This window comes from Erithacus rubecula (genome assembly GCF_903797595.1).
Source record: "Erithacus rubecula genome assembly, chromosome: 16".
In the NCBI taxonomy this organism is placed as follows: domain Eukaryota; kingdom Metazoa; phylum Chordata; class Aves; order Passeriformes; family Muscicapidae; genus Erithacus; species Erithacus rubecula.
Window position 1 is genome coordinate 16,842,783 of NC_136668.1, and position 14,208 is coordinate 16,856,990.

Here is a 14,208-nt window from a genome sequence, read left to right on the forward strand (position 1 = left end):
GGGACACTGTGCAGTGTGACACTGGGCTGTGGGACACTGTGCTGTGTGTGACACTGTGCAGTGTGTGACACTGTGCAGTGTGTGACACTGTGCAGTGTGTGACACTGTGCAGTGTGACACTGTGCACTGTGGGACACTGTCCTGTGTGACACTGTGCTGTGCTGTGGGACACTGTCCTGTGTGACACTGGGCTGTGGGACACTGTGCTGTGTGTGACACTGTGCTGTGCTGTGTGACACTGTGCAGTGTGTGACACTGTGCAGTGTGTGACACTGTGCAGTGTGACACTGTGCACTGTGGGACACTGTCCTGTGTGACACTGTGCTGTGCTGTGGGACACTGTGCAGTGTGACACTGTGCAGTGTGACACTGGGCTGTGTGACACTGTGCTGTGGGACACTGTGCAGTGTGACACTGGGCTGTGTGACACTGTGCTGTGGGACACTGTGCACTGTGTGACACTGTGCAGTGTGACACTGGGCTGTGTGACACTGGGCTGTGCTGTGGGACACTGTGCAGTGTGACACTGGGCTGTGGGACACTGTGCTGTGTGTGACACTGTGCAGTGTGTGACACTGTGCAGTGTGTGACACTGTGCAGTGTGACACTGTGCACTGTGGGACACTGTCCTGTGTGACACTGTGCTGTGCTGTGTGACACTGTGCAGTGTGTGACACTGTGCAGTGTGTGACACTGTGCAGTGTGACACTGTGCACTGTGGGACACTGTCCTGTGTGACACTGTGCACTGTGTGACACTGTGCAGTGTGTCACACTGTCCTGTGTGTGACACTGTCCTGTGTGACACTGTGCAGTGTGTGACACTGTCCTGTGCAGTGTGTGACACTGTGCAGTGTGTGACACTATCCTGTGCAGTGTGTGACACTGTGCAGTGTGTGACACTGTGCAGTGTGGGACACTGTCCTGTGTGACACTGTGCTGTGCTGTGGGACACTGTGCAGTGTGGGACACTGTGCAGTGTGTGACACTGTGCAGTGTGGGACACTGTCCTGTGTGACACTGTGCTGTGCTGTGGGACACTGTGCAGTGTGGGACACTGTGCACTGTGTGACACTGTGCAGTGTGTGACACTGTCCTGTGTGTGACACTGTCCTGTGTGACACTGTGCACTGTGTGACACTGTGCAGTGTGTGACACTGTGCAGTGTGTGACACTGTGCAGTGTGGGACACTGTCCTGTGTGACACTGTGCAGTGTGTGACACTGTGCAGTGTGTGACACTGTCCTGTGCAGTGTGTGACACTGTGCAGTGTGTGACAGACACCCTGTGCACTATGTGACACTGTGCAGTGTGTGACACTGTGCAGTGTGGGACACTGTCCTGTGTGACACTGTGCAGTGTGGGACACTGTGCAGTGTGTGACACTGTCCTGTGTGACACTGTGCACTGTGTGACACTGTGCAGTGTGTGACACTGTGCAGTGTGTGACACTGTGCAGTGTGGGACACTGTCCTGTGTGTGACACTGTCCTGTGTGACACTGTGCACTGTGTGACACTGTGCAGTGTGTGACACTGTGCAGTGTGTGACACTGTCCTGTGTGACACTGTCATGTGCTGTGTGACACTGTCCTGTGCAGTGTGTGACACTGTGCAGTGTGTGACAGACACCCTGTGCAGTGTGTGACACCCTGTCTGTCCATCCCTGTATCCCTGTTGCTCCATGTCCTGTCCCTGTTCATCCCTGCACTCTGTGTCCTCTCCATGTCCTGTCCATCCCTGTGCACCCCTGTCACTCCATGTCCCTCCATGTCCCTCCCTGTCCATCCCTGTGCACCCCTGTCACTCCATGTCCCTCCATGTCCCTCCCTGTCCATCCCTGTCCCCTCCATGTCCATCCCTGTCCCTCCCTGTCCATCCCTGTCCCTCCCGGTCCATCCCTGTCCCTCCATGTCCCTCCCTGTCCATCCCTGTCCCTCCCTGTCCCTCCCTGTCCATCCCTGTCCCTCCATGTCCCTCCCTGTCCATCCCTGTCCCTCCCTGTCCATCCCTGTCCCTCCCTGTCCATCCCTGTCCCCTCCATGTCCCTCCCTGTCTCTCCCTGTCCCACCCAGCTGCAGTGCCAGCACAGGGTGACTCTGGAGCTGAGGTGACAGCACAGGGGTGGCTTTGCTCCTGCAATCCCCCAGCACCTGGGGCCTGTGGAGGAAAAGGGGTGGTGCAGTCCAGACTCTGAGGTGGCATTGGCAATTTAGAGGTGGCACAAGTATGAACTTTTAACAGTCTTTATTCTCGGTGTTGTAGTATCCTTTCCTTTCACATCACCAACTTTTTGGGCTCTCCAGGGTTTTCACAGAACAAGTCTGTAGTGTAAAACTGAAAGATCATGTTGCAACTTTGTATAAAATCCATATTGCAAAACAAAGGCCTTCTTTTTTTCTTTGGCTTGGGACTTTTGAGACAATTCCTAACATACCTGTAATTCTTGCTTTTATAAATTGTGTTAGCAGAGACTCTGATGCATTGGAAATGTAGATTTAATGTGCACTCCTGTGCTTTCTGCCAAGTGGTCATTCACTTTGGAGTTTTACTATGTTCAACCTGTAAATACAGCAGAACATCAATAAATGTCACTTCTGTAGCAATTGTTGCTGTAGGACAATGTTTAATTGAGTTTTGATGTGTTATTGCACCTGGGTATTGATGACAAACACATTATCTGGAGCATTCCATCACTTTCCATGGAAGGTGAAACACAAATCTCCATCTCCAAAAGGTGTCCATGTTCTTTGTAACCCAGCCTGTCAGGAAATGGTGATTCCATTTTGGGAGATTTTTGGATTTTTTGGATTTGGATTTTTTGGTAGTTTCACGACTTTGCCTGACTTACTATGATACTGATTTTGTTTCCCAGCTCAACTTCTCAAATGTACAGTTCCCACAAATAAGCAGTTGGGGGCTGACAGAGATGGATAGATGTTCCACAGATCCACAGGAATAAGTGAACACAGAATTAGGAATTTTATCCTACAAGGCAAAATCTGCAGCATTGGGGAACTCAATCACATTTGCCCAAACTTGGTCGATCAGCCTCGTGTTTGCTCTCCTGGCATCTGGACCTTATTTGGGCTTGAATATGCAGAGAATTGGAATATTTGGCATTCCTGTTGCTCCTCCTGTGGTGGCCTGAAGCTCAGAACCTCCAGCTCCACGTTCCTGCCCAGGCAGAGGCTCTGAGAGCACGGGGAGGGACAGGGTGACAGGGACTGGAGAAGCCACACTCTGCTTGGTGTGTTCACACCAACTCCAGCCTCAAATACTTGTTTTGGGTCTGGGCTGTGGTCACCTGCAGTGCCCAAACAAACAGCTCTGGCAGCCAGGCTGGGATGGAGCTGTGGGAGCTGTGCAGGGCTGACAGCACTGCAGAGCTGCTGTGGGAACAGAGCTCAGGCTGCCAGGAGGGATGGGACAGGGAGAAAGGCTCCCAGTGCCAGGGGCAGGGCTGGGTGGGATCCTGGCAGGAATTGGGGGGGTGGGCAGCCCTGGATCCCAGGCTGGACACTGGGGCTGGAGCAGCTGGGACAGTAGAAGGTGTCCCAGGGGTGGCACTGGGTGGGATTTAAGGTCCCTTCCAACCCAAACCAGTAAGAAGTGGATCTTGAGATCTGATTTCCAGTTTCCATGGAAGAAGGAAAAGCAAGCCAAGGGGAGAAGGCTCAGCTGAAGGGAGAGCAGCACGTCCTGGAAGAAATCAGATCTGCCTGTGGAGGAGGTAGGAGCAGCATGGAGAGGAGTGGGGTCTGCCCACTGTCTGTGCTCTGCCTGCTCTGGTGGGAGGGAACCCCAGTGAAAACATTGGTGCTAATTGTCCATGGCATAATGTGAAATAGAGAATTACACTGAGAAATAAAACTACTCAACTGGAGACCTCCCAGTTCCTTAAGCTGGACGTTTCCCCTCTCTCTCTGGGTTATACAGTTACATGGACAAGAAATCAATAAATATTGCTGGATTTAGGAATGATTTCTCTGAACCTTTTGGCTTTACTGCAGAAGTCTTTTCTCACCAGAGAAACACTCCAGTGAATTAATCCCTGTGTGCCTTGGCCTCACAAAGCCAAGGGCTGACTCATTTTCAGTCAGTGGAAGTGATTCACAGGCTGGACTGTCCTGACCTCTCCTGGGGCTGGGGCTCTCCTGTCTGTGGGATGCTGAAAATCTAACAGGGGCAGAGCTCACCCATGCTGTGCCCACCCCATGCCTGGTGAGGGCTGAGAAAATCCATTTTTACATGAAGTTTTCATGCACCTATTCTTGTTTTTGTTGCCTTGTGTTCAAAAGATGGCACAGCATCCATGGGAGCAAAAAAAGAAACCAAAGTATTTAAAAATACACACAATGCTCCAAACCTGGTAGCAGCTGGGTTAAGGAACCCATTTAAACACTTGGAACATTTACAGGGGCTGTTTTAGTGCTGATCCCTGTTACTCATCACATAAAACACTCCACAGTGTGGTGCTGGCAGGGTTGTTGTGCTCCCCCCAGGTCTGGGAATGCCCAAATCCATGCACTGCCCCAACTGCTTGCTCAGCTGTCCCCCTACCCCACTTCAGCTCAGCTGCTGCTTAGAAGGAGAATTTCCCCTTGACTTCTTTCCTCTCAGATTTTTGGGTAAAATGGACAAAAGTCAGGCAGGGAAGGAAATTGTCAGAGCACAAGATTTAAGTCACTCTTTAAAGCAAAAAAATCAATCACAAGATGTATTCTAGAAAGTAATTTTAAATCATAGGACTTTCATGGACACAAACCCTATTTTGCTAAGTATAAAATATGTTAATAAAGCCTTATATTAATGAATATAACAATAAAGCAAAAGAGATCTGTGCCAGGCTCTGGAGCATCAGGAAGGTCTGTGCTGGGAGCCAGTGGTGCCAGGGGATGAAACATGGTCCATGTCCCAGGGCCAAGTGGAACAAAGAACAAGAGCACTCTGGACTTGCTTTAAAAAAATTATCTTGACTTAATAGCAGCTCTGCCAAGTAAGAAATGGATGTTTCCAAAATATCCACCAGCCCTCAGTGAGCTCTAATGAGCCCTGAACTGCAACCTGGGGTGTTTTTCACTGGATCAGCCCTGGAGCATCCTTGGGGTGCTGGGGGTGGTGTGAGGGGCAGGGGGTGAGGGCGGGGTGTCACCTGGCCATGGCTGTCACCTGCAGTGGTGTCACCTCTGTGTTCCAGTCAGCCTGCTGTGCCAGAATGCTCCATGCCACAGTCACACAGCACAGGGACAAAGTAGGTGGCAGCTCAAGGAGCCCTGGGAAGAGAAGCCCATCCTCGAGCAGATTCTGTGTTTGTTTTTGTTGTTGCTTTAACCAAAGTGGCCAGAGCGTGGTAATTAAAGGCTCAGTGCCTCTAATTGGAGTAGGTTTAAACTCGAGGTCAAAATCCCTTCTGGCACTTCCTCTGCCTAATAACCATCAACAGAAATCAAACAAATCCAGTGGCTCCAGCCCCGAATCTGTGAGCAGCAAAGGTCGTGGTGGTGATAAGGGAGCAGTGATGGAGCCACAGCCCCACAGGGCAGGGGGACAGAGGGGACAGAGCCACGACCAGGGGTGGCATTGGAGGAGGATGGGGATGTCCTTGGGCAGGGGTGGCACTGGGGGAGGATGGGGATGTCCTTGGGCACGGGTGGCAGTGGATGGGGATGTCCTTGGGCACAGGGGTGGCACTGGATGGGGATGGGGATGTCCTTGGGCACAGGGGTGGCACTGGATGGGGATGGGGATGTCCTTGGGCACAGGGGTGGCACTGGGGGAGGATGGGGATGTCCTTGGGCACGGGTGGCACTGGATGGGGATGTCCTTGGGCAGGGGTGGCACTGGGGGAGACTGGGGATGTCCTTGGGCAGGGGTGGCACTGGGGGAGGATGGGGATGTCCTTGGTCTGTCCCTGGAGCTGTGGGACAGAGCAAGGACATTGTGTGTGAGCCAGTGCAGCTCACGGGGCAGGAGCTCAGCATCTCAGTCTCCCCAAAATGCCATTTCCCCGGGCAGATCGGGCACCGAGGCTGTGCTGGGGATGCAGGAGGAGATTTTCCAAGGCAGGGCTGGTTCCTGAGCGGGTGTTGTGTCCCCCAGGCCACCCACGGCTGCCGCTTCCTGCCGCCGCCCAAGGTCACTGCCCTCGCCACTTTAACTGCTCTGCTAATTACGCCCTAAGCTGGACCTTTAAAGTGATCTGGGACGAGGAAAGGAAAAAAAAAATGTAAAAAGGAAAGCAAAGGGGTTGCAGATGTGCAAAGGCCAAGCTCGCAGGCTGGGATGCAGCGGGAGTTTGGGGACATCCCCCGAACAGATTTACAGATTGTGTAATTTTAATGGTTTTGGGATCTTTGTTGCTGCTCCTCTCTCTGCCAGCCCCCGCCCAGCTCTGCAGCAGCTCCGTTAAAGGGATCTGAGGGTGTTCCCGTGCCCTGCGTTTCGTTTGGAGGGTTTATTGCCCTGCCAGGGCAGCCCCTGATGGAAGCTGCTGCTGAACTCCCCTGGATGGGATGGAGACACAGGGACAGGGGGACAGAGTCACAGAGTCACAGGGTCACAGGGACACAGATACATAGACACAGAGACACAGAGACACAGGGACACAGAGTCACAGGGACACAGAGTCACAGGGACAGACACAGGGACAGGGACAGGGACAGACACAGGGACACAGACACAGAGTCACAGAGTCACAGGGACACGGGGCACAGATACATAGACACACAGACACACAGACACACAGACACAGGGACACAGGGACACAGGGACACGGGCACAGACACAGAGTCACAGAGACACAGGGCACAGACACAGGGACACAGACACAGAGACACAGAGTCACAGGGACAGACACGAGGACACAGGGACATAGGGCACATACACAGGGACACAGACACAGGGACACAGACACAGTCACAGTTCCTGGGCTGGGCTGGGGTGGCATGGTGGCACCTGGCTGCTCCTGTGCAGGACCCTCCTGTCCCAAGCTCCTCCTGCTGTCACAGGACAAGGAGCTGGGTCACCCTCCTGCTGCCTCCCCAGGGAGGTGCTGGGGGCTCCTGCCATGGCTCTGACACTTGGGAGACACCTTAAAGCTCATTTCATTGCAGCCCCTGCCCAGGACACCTTCCACTGTCCCAGCTCTGTCCAGCCTGGCCCTGGGCACTGCCAGGGATGGGGACACGGGAGCAGCTGCAGCCCCTGAGCCCTGGGCACTGCCAGGGCACCTGAGATGTGTTTGCAGTCACTTCCCCTCCCTCCCACAGCTGGGAGTGGGTGCTGGTGCCCAAAAGCCCCAGCCCTGAGTGGGTGTTTTGTTTTCTGGGGCTCCTGTGCTTGCAGCAGGTCATGGCAGCTTTCTCTGGGGAAAAACCCCTTTCCCCTGTACCCCAACCCTGCTCTGGGACCCCAAATAAGCTGTGCCAGCACCATCCTTTGCATGGAACCTGCTCCTGGTTTGTGTGAGGACTTGCCTGAGTTGCTGCTTGTTTTCCCAGCTCCCTGGGATAAGTGAGAGCAGCACAAAATCCTGCTGACATGGGGTGCTGGGATTTGTCTCTTTAGGTGGTGAAACTCTTGATGGAGCTGGACAGGTCCTGTCTCAGGCTGACCCCTGGGTTTAGGATTAGTCCTGGGATGGTAAATCCTCAGGACAGAGGTGAGGGGCTGGATCCTGCACTGGTAAAGTGAAGCTGGGATGGGGAGCAAAGGTCCTGGTGCTGTTTCCTGGTCCAGGGTGGGTTGGTGGCTGGGCAGGGGTTACCCAGCCCTAAAGGAGTTACCTGGGCCCCCAGGGGCAGCTGCTCAGCCTGGGCAGGTGTTTCAGGTCTAAATGTCTCCTGGCCAGTGGTTTCTTGTGGCATGGGATGCAGGACTCTGCACTGGGACTTCTGGATGAGTCCCTTCTGCTTGATTTCTGCATTGTGTGGATGCTTGTGTCAGTGTCTTTGGCTGGTTTTAGTCTGTTTGGAGCAAAATAGCTCCTAAATTCTTGGAGGACTTTTACAGCCCTCTCAGCCTGTGTCTGAAAGGGCATAAAATGGTCCCAAAACACTGGGGATAAACTGGAGCTGGGATGTGGGGCCAGGAGTGAGGGGTGCAGAGCTCCTTGTCCTTGGCACTGCAGGTTTGTGACAGGCTCTGATCAGACCCAGATCTCTCACCCCAAAGCTCCCAGCTGGAAATAGAGAGGAAGAAGCTCTTTACAGACCTGAACTTCCTGAAGCTGCTGGGAATGACTCATCCATACGTTGGCAGAGCCTGAGCCAGCTGCCAGCAGGAGAGAGCAGGCAGGGCTGTGCTGGGAGGAGGAGGAGGCAGGGAAAGGTTCTTCTGCTGCTTTTCCCCATGGCCATCTCCTCTCTGGTCCAGAGTGTGCCCTCTGCACTGGGACAGGGCTCAAATCCCAGCAGGAGATTCAAAAAGAAAGAACCAAGGGGGTATTTCACCCCACCTCATCTAAAACAAGCTCCAAAATGCCAAGGGATGCAATTAAGGGAGCTGCCTTTTTTTTTTTTTTTTTTTTTTTTTTTTTTTTTTTTTTTTTTTTGAGATGCAATGCTTCTATTAAGCAACTGCTCTGGTTATGTCCCTGCTAATTGAAGTAAATTGCTTTCTGCCATCAAATTGGGAAGTTCCCCTTCCGATCCTAATGTGAGTTTAGAACATGATTTCCAGTCTTTAGTCTGCTTTTAGTGCTCTCCCTTTAATTAGTTCCCTGGATCCAGCTGATTCCTGCCAGCCTGCAGAGGTGGCATTTGGAGGACTCTGCTTCCTTTCAGAACCCAAGGGGCAGGAGGGATTTCTTTGCTGTGTGTTGCTTTTCCTCACCCCCGGCCTGTGTTGCTGGTGCAGAACTTGGATGATTTTGGGGCTGGTTTCATCCAGGCAGTGGCCAGTGCTCCCAGTGTGGGCTGCTGCATCCCCAAGGCCACAGGCTCAGCAGGAGGAAGAATATATTTAATCTGGTCCTGCAGTAAATTACTATTCTAGATTAGAAATGAGGAGCATGAAGTGGGCATGAGTCACTCTATTTGCTGTGGTCACAGTTTTTCCTCTCATTAATCTTCTGTCCTGTTCTCACTCTGTGTTCTGCATGGGAGGGAAGATGGAGAATGGCAATGTCCATGGCTCCTGCACAACTGCTGGGATTCTTTAATTTTAATTTCTTTCCATTCTGTGGAGTGTCTCAGTGTTGTCCCAAGAGTTTTGCAATAGCTGTGTTGAAAACCAAGGCTGTACTTGCAAGCAAAGACCACTTTAATTTAACAGTGCAAAGCCATGTTTTGTATTATGTAGCATCCCAGCCTGGTTTGGGTTGGAGGGGACCTTAAACCTCATCCCACTTCACCTCCCATTGTCCCAGGCTGCTCCAGCCCTGTCCAGCCTGGCTGGGGACACTTCCAGGATCCAGGACAGCCAGGGCTGCTCTGGGCACCTGTGCCAGCCCTGCCCACCCTCCCAGGGAAGGATTCCTTCCTAGCACCTCACCTAAATCTGCCTCCTTTACTCTCTGCTTGAGACCATTCCCTTTGGTCCTGTCATTAGTAAAACTGTTTTCTTTTGGTTAAGTTTAAATTGATTTCTAAGTGGCATAAAACTTAAGGGGGGAAAAAAAGCACAAGTGAAATGACAAACAGCCCAAATGATGCCTTGGGACCCAGGTGAGCTCTGGGTCCACACTAGGAGCAGGTGGTGTGAATTGGGCAGTTTGGCTTGGTCCTGGCTCAAAGTCCAGAGCCAAACCCACCCTGAGACAAGCCCACTCAGGCATTGCTGCTGATCAGGCTCATCCCAGGTTTTCACTTTCACTTGTGGGACGAGCAGATTTGGGTTGCTTGTGGTGGTTTGAATTCCTGACTGTGGCCAAGAGTCAGCAGAGAGGAGCCAGTCGTGCTCTGGCCTGCAGCTCTGTGCTGTGATGACATGATCAAAACATTAAGGATCCTGCTTCTTGGGGAAATGCAGGAATCCAAAACATCTGGGCAGTTTGTTTGTGTGTGCTGCCTTCCTTCGTGCCTTTGTTCATCCTTTCCAATTACTGCTGCTAAGTATAAACTTAAAACAGAGATGAGGCTGAGCTTGTGGGGAACATATGGACAAATGGAAAATAAACAGCATGAGGAATTCCTGCCTAATGAGCTCCTGGATGATAAGATACTAACAAAAAAAAAAAAAAAAAAAAACAACCAGCAAAAGAGGTCTGAGCTTTGCTTCTGTTGTTGCATGGGAAAAAAATTTCCCTAATGATGCCCAGCATCACTTTGATGCTGCAGTGCAGAATCTCCTTTGTGGGCAGCTGGGCACAGCATGGTCTGTGTCCACTCTGGATCCTCTCCTGGGGTTCAGCTGTGCTGGGCTCACAGGTGGGTTTGGGCCATGGTCTGCACCACAGCTCTGGGAGGGGAGGGAGTCCCTGCCTGTCCCTGCCTGTCCCTGCCTGTCCCCACAGCTGTCCCCAAGCTGCCTCTCCATGCCCAGCCCCTGTTTCCCATCTCCCTCCTCACACTGGTGATTAATTGCTCCAGATGAACAACAGGAACTGGCTCCTTCCTCCTCAAGTTCAAGGTTTGTGTCTCCTCCTTCCTGGCAGAAGAGGAGATGTTTCCTTGCTCTTGAGGCCAGAGTTGCCCCACCAGCTTTGCAGTTTGGTTGTGCTTTGGTGGCTGTGGGATGATTTTTGGTGCCAGGATTTGGGATTAGCAATTGCACCCTCTGGGAGTCAGGACAAAGCCATGGAATCACTTAGGTTGGAAATCTGAGATCATCCAGGCCAGCCATTCCCCCAGCACTGCCCATGTCCCCAGGTGCCACATCCCTGTGGTTTTTGAACACTTTAGGTGTTCATCCCTGCTTAGCTTTGGCACCTGCATCTGGCACTGTGCTGCTGGAACCCCCGTGATGTCCTCAAGGAGGGAGTCAGGAAGGGAGGACCAAGGCAGGGATCAGGATAAGGTGGCACAGCACATGGGAAAGGCAAATCCACTGCAAATTGAGAGTAAATAAAATAAAAAATAGAAATCCCTATAAATGTGGATAAGTAGGTTGAATGCACAGGAAATAAGAACAGAAATGTTTCTGAGATGCTCCTGCCCAGGCTGGGCACTGTCAGGCTCTGGTGGTGCTGTGGCTTTGGCCTGGGGGTATTTATGTGATCCCAAATAGTCACATTCAAGCAAATGCAGCAGTGCAGTGTTTCCTTCCAGAGGGCAGGAATGCAGCTGGAAATGCCTCTGTCACACTGGCCAAAATGCTATTTAAGCATCAAACCACATGGACCCAAATGAGGAGGCAGGTTTTGGTTCAACTTGAAAACAATTAGTTAAAAATCAAAGAAGAAAATGAATTGTTTGTTACTGGTTTGTGCTTTTTTTTTTCTCTCCTTTTTTTTTTCCCCCAGGGAAAATTGGGATTCTTTAATTGGCTCAGCTGGAGCAAAAACCCCAGATCAAACAGCGAGTGAGCTGGAACAACAAAGGAATGTCCTGGTATTTCTTTTTCCAAGTTTAGAAATGGAAGTCAGGGCAGCCTTGGGATTTGTGGAAATTCCTCAGTGCATTGTTGGGAGGTAGAGGAAGTGGTTTCAAGTTGAGCTCCTGGATTGTGCCTGGTGGAACGGGGCCAGTTTCCACTCTCCTGAGTCCTGGTGCTGTTTCTTGCAGCCAGATGATCCCAGACATTCAGCCCTGGCCACTGGGGCTCCCTGTGCCCTGCCCGGGCTCTGCCATGGCAGGCAGCCCAGCAAAATACAGCAAACATTTTTCCATTGCTGCTGGTGTTTCTTTCTTGCAGTTGCTTGGCACAATTGGAGTTGGAAAAGGTTCTTTTCAGTCACTATCAGCTTCTGGAAGAGTTGTTCCCATTTCTGTACGAGCTGTTCATGTACAGATCATAAGTTTTGATAACTGTACCCCACTGGGGTCCTTTGGTGACAAAAAAGCTTTTCAGACCCACAGGCAGATCATCAATGTATTGAGAGGAGGGTGCTCCTGCTTTCAAGCCTGTGCTGTCCATGCTGCTGTTACAGAGGTGTTTTGGTGGTGGATTTTGGGTTTTCCTTGTAGTTTTGGCCAGCACAGCCATGCAGCTGGAGGGGAGAGCCTGTTCTCCAGGCAGGACAGGGATGGGATGTGCTGTCCCTGGAGGGAAAGCCCTGTGAGCTGCTGCCAAGAACAACCTCCCCAGAACATCCTCTCAGCACTGGGGGGGCATTTTCACCCTGCTCTCCCTCCCAGGGGCTGCTTTTCATCGAGGAATGGCCCCAGGTGGGGATGGGCACTGCCCCTGCCCCTGTGCTGCCAGCTGTGGGGGGTGATGCTCCCAAAAAGTGCCCTCAGTGGGGCAGGGCAGTGATGGAGTGACCACGGGGCAGGAGGGGGTGGCACAGGGATGTGCAGGGCTGTGGGACAAGGGCCCATCTTGCCTTGCTGCCCTCGGTGCCTTGTGGTTTCCAGCTGGTTCCCAGGGTCCTGCTGTGGTGGTTTTGAAGGCAGGGATAGATTCTGGATGTGCTGGGGATGAAGCTGCAGCAGCTGCCCACGGGGATGCCCACATGGAGCAGCCAGTGCCCCATTACCCTCCATATATATATATATGTATATTCCCCCTTTTACATATATATTTTTTTCCATATGTGGTTGGTTTTCTTTTTTTTTTATATATTTTTTTTCCCCTGATGTTTTAATGCCGTTTATTTCTACAGTCACTGAAGTGCTTTGGATGTTAATAGGAAACAGTATCACATTTTTGTGTGTTTTGGGTTATTTGTCTCGGCTTTTATTAGGCTTGTCATGCAAGTCATCAGGCAAAAATGTAAAAGAAGCAATTATGTGTGTGTGTTTGTAGTGGGGCCCATCGGTACACGATGCAGGGAATTGTTCTTTGTTTTCCAGGGAAATGGGTGCCGGTATGAGGAAGCCCTGGGGGCGATGAGTGGTACCTATTGTTTCATTCATGCTCTCTGTCAGTGCTGCCTTCCCGGTTCTGCCGTGGGGATGAGCAGATGCTGAGCCTGAGAGGGGCTTTGGGGCGCATCCCAACTGGGATTTTCCCTGGGTTTGTGTAAATCTGGCACTCGGGGGCTGCTGGCCCCTGGCTGGGAGAGTGTCCAGAGCTGCCCAGTCTGGGGGCTGGGGCTGCCCTGCAGTCCAGGTACCCCAGGGGAGCTCGGCAGTGCAGAGAGGAGTGAAGAGTCCTTCAGAGAGTTGTTCCCTTTATGTCAGTAAGGACTGATTCCATCTGAACAGGAAATTCAGCTCCAGCCCTCATCTCACAAAGGTGTTGTGCTCTCTGGGTGAGTCTTGGTGCCCAGGAGATGCTCTGCTCTTTCTGCAGCCACTTGCAGTGGTACAAAATAGCTGAAAACCCCTGATTTGGTTCCACTCTCTCTGTTGTATTTCAGCATCCCTTTTTTTGGTGTTTTTAGCCCTGTTGGCAGCAGGGTCCCTGCCTGTCCCCCAGCCTGGGGCTGCTCCAGCAGGGAGATGTTATTAGTGCTGAAAGGGGCTGCTGAGATGTGTCCTGTAGTCAGTGCAAACATCAAATTATAACACTCCCAGTTGGCATTTCAGGGTTTTAAACTCCCTTGTTCCTCCCAAAGGATGTAATTTTGGGGGTAGACTTTTTGTTGTAGCATAATCACTACTGTAATAATTTCATTTCCAGTGCTTGTGGTGCAGAGACCAGGGAATCCAGAGGGAGCAGAGCAGAGTTCTGAGCTGCCAGCTGGGATTGTGTGCACTGAGCAGGAGTGGCAGCAGAGGTGTTGCTGAGCATTTCCAACTGGTGGGATTGCTCCTGGCTCTGCTCTGTCCTTCATTCATGCTTGAGAAACCACACAACAAATCAGGGGCTGCTGGTGTTCCCTCAGGAAAAGGGGCAAGGAAGGAGCTGTGATAGAAAAGGACAAGATTCCATCTCCCCTGAGCTTTGGGCAGTGTTTGTCATGTCTGGGTGTTGAGCAGGGCTCTGAGCTGCCCTTCCAAGGGCTGGCTGTTGGGATTTAGTATCAAACACCATTTTAGAGCACAGAATCCCAGACTGGTTTGTGTTGAACAGACCTTAAGGATCATCCAGTGCCACCCCTGCCATGGCAGGGGCACCTTCCCAGTCCAGCCTGGCCTTGGGCACTGCCAGGGATCCAGGGGCAGCCACAGCTGCTCTGGGCACCCTGTGCCAGCCCTGCCCACCCTCACAGGGGAGAATTTT

General features: G+C 52.0%; 1 long non-coding RNA gene across 1 annotated transcript; it reads left to right on the plus strand.

Annotated features, from left to right (window-relative positions):
* The first annotated feature begins 201 nt into the window (after positions 1-201).
* On the plus strand, positions 202-2,603 carry LOC306808969. Its single transcript, XR_013776131.1, has 3 exons — positions 202-279; positions 1,616-1,860; positions 2,073-2,603. It is a non-coding gene; the product is annotated as an uncharacterized lncRNA (long non-coding RNA).
* Positions 2,604-14,208: the final 11,605 nt, after the last annotated feature.